This window comes from Salvelinus alpinus, chromosome 5 (assembly GCF_045679555.1).
Source record: "Salvelinus alpinus chromosome 5, SLU_Salpinus.1, whole genome shotgun sequence".
Lineage (NCBI taxonomy): Eukaryota > Metazoa > Chordata > Actinopteri > Salmoniformes > Salmonidae > Salvelinus > Salvelinus alpinus.
This window is the reverse complement of record NC_092090.1, coordinates 79265079-79273953: the sequence shown is the minus strand read 5'-3', so window position 1 is coordinate 79273953 and position 8875 is coordinate 79265079. Positions and strand designations below refer to the sequence as shown.

Here is an 8875-nt window from a genome sequence, read left to right as displayed (position 1 = left end):
TGTTGGAAGAGAATGTGTATCCTGAGCCCTGCTCAAGCTCTCACTAACAAGAGGACAGGATGCTGTTGTGTCTATCCACTCTTGGATATGCTCTTTAGTATCCAGTGCTTTTACACAATCAGACCCTGTCTATCGGTCTGTCTGTCTCTCAGGACAGAACTCCTTACTGGGACTCTTTCTGTGGAAGTTTAAGTATCATTTTGAGCCAGTTCATCTGCATTGTCAACTCCTCAAATTACAAGAAGGGAACATGAAACCTCAGAGCCATTATTGTCAACGAGCAGCGCAGTTCCGCATGAAGAAGAATTCTACACATGGCGCACGCCCAAAAACACTTAAAAGTGGCTTGCACTCTGCTTGCACTGCCTCTAGGATATACTTCCAGTGAAACAGCTTAAACCCTACAATAATGGTCTTCTTTGGCTAATCCTGCACTGTAGCAAGGCTATTACAATTGTGGAGACAGAAAGACTCTACCACCATCTATTGGACATTTTCCTGCACTGCAATCTGTGTTTTACCCCTTGACCCCGCTGGCAGTGCACTTAGTTTCCAACACTTTAAACTACAAATCCATTCTCTTCAGGATTCAAGGCACATATTTCACTAAATAATCAAGATTACTTCAACATTAGAATGATGACAAACTACATCTATCATATTTGGTAGAATAGACACCTGGTTATGAGTATGAGCTTATGTAGAGGTGTAACAGGGTTGGTTATGTTTCCACTTGACACTGCATAAATATGTATTCGATGTTTATGTATTCCAATTGGTTTGATGAATTTACATATCAATAAGGTGTTAAGTCATTGGTCAGGCTTGCAGAGAGGGGGAGATCGCAATTTAAATTCTTCCAAGTCTGATATTGACATGCAAGCGGTAGGTCATGTTCTGAAATAGTGCATTCTATTGACGTATTTACAATGTGTACAATTTCACTATGTACATTTACTGATATATATATCAGGAAATGTACCAGTCAAAAGTTTGGGCACAACTCATTCACTGGTTTTTCTTTATTTTTAATATTTTATACATTGTAGGATAATAGTGAAGACACCAAAACTATGAAATAGCACATATGGAATCATGTAGTAACCAAAACAGTGTTAAAAACTAATCAAAATATATTTTATATTTATCCACCCTTTGCCTTGATGACAGATTTGCACACTCTTGGCATTCTCTCAACCAGCTTCACCTGGAATGCTTTTCCAACAGTCTTGAAGAAGTTCCCACATATTCTGAGCACTTATTGGCTGCTTTTTTCTTCACTCTGCAGTCCAACTTATCCAAAACCATCTCAATTGGGTTGAGATCAGGTGATTGTGAAGGCCAGGTCATTTGATCACTCTCCTTCTTGACGGGATGGCATATCGCTGCAAAATGCTGTGGTAGCCATGCTGGTTAAGTGTGCATTGAATTCTAAATAAATCACTGCAGTATCACCAGCAAAGCACCCCCACATCATCACACCTCCTCCATGCTTCATGGTGGGAACCACACAGGCGGAGATCATCCGTTCACCTACTATGCATCTCACAAAGACACGACGGTTGGAAACATTGCAGCAATTCGACCATGAAGTCCTGATTCACGTAATCTCCTCTGAACAGTCGATGTTGAGATGTGTCTGTTACTTGAACTCTGTGAAGCATTTATTTGGGCTGCAATTTTTGAGACTGGTAATGAACTTATCCTTTGCAGAAAAACCCTTGAATGAGTAGATGTGTCCAAACTTGTGACTGGTACTCTATATACATATTGAAAAAAATATAAACACAACCTGCAACAATTTTAAAGATTTTACTGAGTTACAGTTTATATAAAGAAATCAGTCAATTTAAATACATTCATTAGGCCCTAATCTATGGATTTTATAAGACTGGGAATACAAATATGCATCTGTTGGTCACAAATACCTTTAAAAAAAAAAGGTAGGGGGATGGATCAGAAAACCAGATAGCATTTGTTGTGACCACCATTTGCCTCATGCAGCGCAACACGTCTCCTTCACATAGAGTTGATCAGGCTGTTGATTGTGGTCTGTAAAATGTTGTCCCGCTCCTCTATAATGGCTGTGTGAAGTTGCTGGATATTGGCGAGAACTGGAACACGCTGTCGTGGAATAGAATAGAATAAAACTTCATTGCCCATCCAGGATGGACATTTTTGTTTGGCATCACCTTCATTAAAATAATCACTTACACATACATTCTAACATCATACACATTTAAACCAGTCAGTCCATCATGTTGCATACACTAACAACATAGAGGACATTAATACATTCACTCACAAACGACCACTGTCCCAACTGCACTAGATAGATAAGTACATATACCGATACAATTTACTTTGCATTTAGTAGTCCAACAGCACAAGAAACAAATGAATGTTGTACACATCGATCCAGAGCATCCCAAACATGTTTAATGGGTGACATGTCTGGTGAGTATGCGGGCCATGGAAGAACTGGGACATTTTCTCCTTCCAGGAATTGTGTACAGATCCTTGCGACATGGGGCCGTGCAATATCATGCTGAAACATGAGGGGATGGCGGCTGATTAATGGCACGACAATGGGCCTCAGGGTCTCGTCACGGTATCTCTGTGCATTCAAAATGACATCAATAAAATGTAAATGTGTTCATTGTCTGTAATTTATACCTGCTCATACCATTACCCCCCCCTAACATGGGGCTCTTTGTTCACAACTTTGACATCAGCAAACCGTTCGCCCACACAACGTCATTCATGTGGTCTGCGGTTGTGAGGGTCGGTTGGACGTACTGACAAATTCTCAAAAATGACATTGGAGGCGGATTATGGTAGAGAAATGAACATTCAATTCTCTGTCAACAGCTCTAGTGGACATTCTTGCAGTCAGCATGCTAATTGCACGCTCCCACAAAACTTGAGACATATGTGGCATTGTGTTGTGTGACAAAATGGCACATTTTAGAGAGGCCTTTTATTGGCCCCAGCATAAGGTGCACCTGTGTAATGATCATGCTGTTTAATCAGATTTTTGATATGACACACCTGTTAGGTGGATGGATTTTCTTGTTGAAGGATAAATGTTCACTGACAGGGATCTAAACAAATTTGTACACAACATTTTAGAGAAATACGTTTTTTGTGCATATGAAACATTTCTGAGATATTTTATTTCAGCTCATAAAACATGGGACCAACATTTTACATTTGCGTTTATATTTTTCTTCAGTGTATATATGTATAATGTGTATAGTACCTGTTAGATATTTGGGGCAACCTGGGATGTGCCTTTGTATGTTGTTGTGTAAGAGCGAGTTAGCTAGCATGCTTGAGATGTAATGTTGCATTAGCACCTGCTAATTCAGTTATTTCCATGCTAACAGACGAATCACAAATCTACAGCCATCAACATAGTGTTGTCCTGCACATCTAATGTATTTGTATTTATTATGGATCCCTATTAGTTGCTGCCAGCAGCTAACCTCTTCCTGGGGTCCAGCTAAATAAAGGCAGTTCATACAATTTAAAAAACATAACAATACATTCACAGATTTCACAACACACTGTGTGCCATCAGGCCCCTACTCCACCATTACCACATATCTACAGTACAAAATCCATGCGTACGTGTGTGTATAGTGCGCATGTTATCGTGTGTGTGTGTGTGTGTGTGTGTGTGTGTGTGTGTGCATGTGTGCATGTGTCTGTGCCTATGTTTGTGATGCTTCACAGTCCCCGCTGTTCCATAAGGTGATTTTCTATCTTTAAATCAAATTTTACTGCTTGCATCAGTTACTTGATGTGGAATAGAGTTCCATGTAGTCATAGCTCTATGTAGTACTGTGTGCCTCCCATAGTCTGTTCTGGACTTGGGGACTGTGAAGAGACCTCTTGTGGCATGTCTTGTGGGGTATGCATGGGTGTCCGAGCTGTGTGCCAGCAATTCAAACAGACAGCTTGGTGCATTTAAGATGTCAATACCTCTCATAAAAACAAGTAGTGATGAAGTCAATCTCTCCTCCACTTTGAGCCAGGAGAGATTGACATGCATATTATTAATCTCTGTGTACATTCAAGGGCCAGCTGTGCTGCCCTGTTCTGAGCCAATTACAATTTTCCTTTTTTGTGGCACCTGACCACACGACTGAACAGTAGTCCAGGTGCGACAAAACCAGGGCCTGTAGGACCTGCCTTGTTGATAGTGCTGTTAAGAAGGTAGAGCAGAGCTTTATTATTGATATACTTCTCCTCATCTTAGCTTCTGCTGTATCAATATGTTTTGACCATGACAGTTTCCAATCCAGGGTTATTCCAAGCAGTTTAGTTACCTCAAGCCTTTCCAACATAATCCAGGTGGAATTAGGAATTCCCCAGGGCAGCTGTCTAGGCCCATAACTTTTTTCAATCTTTACTAATGACACGCCACCTCAATTTCCACATGATTGATTACATGATTTAGTTGAGGTTTAGGGTTTAGTGAATGATTTGTCCCAAATACAATGCTTTTAGTTTTAGAAATATTTAGGACTAACTTATTCCTTGCCACCAACTCGGAAACTAACTGCAACTCTTTGTTAAGTGTTGACATGTATAGAGTTGAGTCATCCGCATACATAGAAATTCTGGCTTTACTCAAAGCCAGTGGCATATCATTAGTAAAGATTGAAAAAAGTAATGAGCCTAGACAGCTGCCCTGGGGAATTCCTGATTCTACCTGGATTATGCTAGAAAGGCTTCCATTAAAGAACACCCCCTGTGTTCTGTTAGACAGGTAACTCTTTATCCACAATATAGCAGGGGATGTAAAGCCATAACACATACAGTTTTCCAGCAGTAGACTATGATCAATAATGTCAAAGTCCGCACTGTAATCTAACAAAACAGCCCCCACAAACTTTGTATCATCAATTTCTCTAAGCCAATCATCAAATAGCATTGCATCTGGTCAATCACAATTTTTCCAAAAGTTTACTAAGGGTTGGTAACAGGCTGATTGGTCGACTATTTGAGCCAGTAAAGGGGGCTTTACTATTATTGGGTAGAGGAATGACTTTTGCTTCCCTCCAAGCCTGAGGGCACACACGTTCTAGTAGGCTTACATTTTTAATATGGTAAATAGGAGTGGCAATATCGTCCGCTATTATCCTCAATAATTTTCCATCCAAGTTGTTAGACTCGGTTGGCTTTTCATTGTTGATAGACACCAATAATTTTCTCACCTCTTCCACACTCACTTTACGGAATGCAAAATTACAATGCTTGTCTTTCATAATTTGGTCAGATACTGTATACTTGGATGTGGAGTGTTAGCATTTGTTGTTGGCATGGCATCGCTGAGTTTGATGGAGCTGAGTTAGCTTTTTTCCCCAAAACTTCATTTATGGTGCTCCAAAGCTTTTGACTATCATTCTTTATGTCATTTATCTTTGTTTCATAGTGTAGTTTCTTCTTCTTTTTATTCAGTTTAGTCACATGATTTCTCAATTTGCAATGCATTTGCCAATCGGTTGTGCAGCCAGACTTATTTGCCATTCCTTTTGCCTCATCCCTCTCAACCATACAATTTTATAAATCCTCATCAATCCACAGGGATTTAACAGTTTTTACAGTCATTTTCTTAATGGGTGCATGCTTATTAGTAACTGGAATAAGCAATTTCATAAATGTGTCAAGTGCAGGGTCTGTTTGCTCCTCTTTACACACAACGGACTAACAAATATTCTTTACCTAAACAATATAGGAATCACTACAAAACTTGTGTCTACCGACCTCTTATATACAATATTAGGCCCAGCCTTTGGAACTTTGGTTTTCCTAGATATGGCTACTATATTGTGATCACTACATCCGATGGATTTGGTTACTGCTTTCAAACAAATCTCTGCAGCATTTGTAAGGATATGATCAATACATGTTGATTATTTAATTCCTGTACTGTTTGTAACTACCCTGGTAGGTTGATTGATAACCTGAACCAGGATGTAGGCACTAGTTACAGTTTAAAGCTTTCTCTTGAGTGGGCAGCCTGTTGAAAGCCAGTCAATATTTAAATCACCCAGTAAGTTAAGCTCTTTATTGACATCACATACATGATCAGGCATTGCACACATGTCATCCAGATACTGACTGTTAGCACTTGATGGTCTGTAGCAGCTTCCCACCAGAATGGGCTTTAGGTGATGCAGATGAACCTGCAGCCATATTACTTCAACAGTATTTAACATGAGATCCTCTCTAATCTTTACCGGAATGTGGTTCTGAATATATACAGCAACACCTCCACCATTGGCATTTCTATATTTTCTGTAAATGTTATAACCTTGTATTGCTACTGTAACAGTATAACTTTAAACCGTCCCCTCGCCCCGACCTCGGGCGCGAACCAGGGACCCTCTGCACACATCAACATCAGTCACCCACGAAGCGTCGTTACCCATCGCTCCACAAAAGCCGCGGCCCTTGCAGAGCAAGGGGCAACACTACTTCTAGGTTTCAGAGCAAGTGACGTAACTGATTGAAACGCTATTAGCGCGTACCCGCTAACTAGCTAGCCATTTCACATCCGTTACACTACCACTGTATCATCAAAGGTATTATCTAAGTAAGTTTCAGAGATAGTCAGAATATGAATGTCATCTGTTACTAGCAAATTATTGAGCTTAAGCTACATATGTTAACATGGGCTATTTTGAGCACTTTTCTTCTGGGATGCTTACTTGTTTTTATTGCTTTACTCGGAAGCTTAGCAGCGGTAGATGTGCTCATGTTCTTCATGCTAGTGCAGGGTGAGCTGCACACAGTGGACTCCCTCCTAGGGCACACCGGCTCAGTGCTAACAGTATAAATCGGGTTCGTAGGCACATTATTACTGCATACAGTAGCTGTAGGATCAGCAGAGGCACTCAGAACAGTTAGAGGGACATACATGATGTTACTTATATTGTGTCTACCGACACCTCTGGTGTAATGTTCATTTGCTGAAGCATTATGACCACACTGCGTCACAATGTTAGGGATTAGCTGAGCTGGGCTTGGGTCATTGATAAGTCATTGTCTTGTGTCTATTGTCAGAATAAACAACAATCACCTGGGATCACTGGCTGGACAGTCCTTTCTTTAAAAACACAGCACATGACAGTTACGAAGTACGATCACATCTGTTACATTGATGCAGAGACCAGTCTTCTTGTCTTTGCTGGGTATCTGTTACAGAGGCACACAAGGACATTGCGCCATTGTGTTCATGTATCTGCCATATGCACTAGAATGTACATTTACAAAGTGTTGATTCAACTGGGGATTGATTGGTGGTTATTAGAACCCTGGTGTTCTGCTGGTTTATAACCTTTTGGTACATCTCCACCAAAATCTTGTCATCCATCATCTGTTCCTCTCTCATTTGAATCTCCAGAGCCTGATAGAGACAATTATGTCCTCAGACATGAACAATAGAAATCAGTTCTGTGGCTGTGATATAGAAGGTAGGATGTTTGGGATCATTTAACAGCGCATCAATAACATGTGTTTGCAGTCAGTGCACAAACTGAATTTTAATAATGGTATGATGCTTTATCAATTCCATACTTCTGTTTCTCCTTGTCTATTTGTTTTCATAACTACAAGGTTGTGTGGCTTGCAAACCTGTAGGGCTTCTTTATGCTTACGAATCAAATCCTGCTTGAGTACTGGGCACGAGGAAGATAATATTGAGACATTGTAATGGTGAAATCCCTCAGATCCCTTGTATAATGCCACACTAACATACACTCAAGTGTTTTTTGATAAGACAGAGAACATGTGAAACCTAAAGAGAGAGAGACCTTGATGCTTACAGTGCAGCCTTTGTCTCTGGTTGTACAGATTCAGGTGCTGGATATCCAGGAGTCCCTATACTACATCATACACTATTCCATCTATGAGTCTCAGAGCCAGGTCACTCAGTGTGGTGTAGGACAGGCGCTGCTGGAAGGAGCTGGACATGGGGGTAAAACCATTAACAGAGATTACTTCCTGGACCTGGAAACAGAGGTCAAGTCCCATTTCTGTAACTCCCCATTCACTAGGAACCAAAAAGACCGAAATGGCGTGGTTCTACCTAAACTTGTCCAATAAAAAAATTCTGACATGCTTCTGACATCTAACAACTGTAAATATTTATGCATGCATGCATATAAGACATAGGGAGAATCTCAATTGCATTTTCTTGATTCCTCGTGCCCTCTCTCCTCACCTTCTCAAAACAAAAGGTCTATGGGAAGGGACATCTGACCTTCTCATCCAATGGGTTTTAAAATGCGGAGGCGACGAGGAGAGAGGAAGCGAGAAATCAAGGAAATGCAATTGAGATTCTCCAATGATGCTGGGTTGAGATGGTTACCTGGGCAAATCTTTGATAAGGGTTTGTAGTTCTGATGTATGGGGAGTTTAGTTTTCTCAGCTAGCTCCGTACTAGCAATCAAACATGCTTGCTAGCTAGCTAGCTTTACTCTCAGCCATAGCATAGGTTATTAGCATTTAGCAAACCCTTTACTGTAAAAGCTTTGAGGAACCACATAGGTACCTAGCTACAGTTATCTTTAGAAGTTCACCAAAATGCAGTATACACAAAGTAGTGTGTATTCGTGCTGTAGTTGGAGGCTAGCGACTGATGCTCGGATGCTCTGCCTGTGGAAGGACAGAAAAGTCTAAACCAAATCCTTGGAACCACAGAAGACTGCTGAGGGGAGGACGGCTCATAATAATGGCTCGAACAAAGCAAATGGAATGGCATCAAACTCATGGAAACTATGTTTTAATGTATTTGGTACCCTTCCACTAATTCTGCTCCAGCTATTACCACAAACAAGCCTGTCCTCCCCAATGAAGGTGC

General features: G+C 40.7%; 1 pseudogene; it reads right to left on the bottom strand.

Annotated features, from left to right (window-relative positions):
• Positions 1 to 148: 148 nt before the first annotated feature.
• LOC139575343 (protein DGCR6-like) lies at positions 149 to 8502 on the bottom strand (annotated as a pseudogene).
• Between the last annotated feature and the right edge of the window lie 373 nt (positions 8503 to 8875).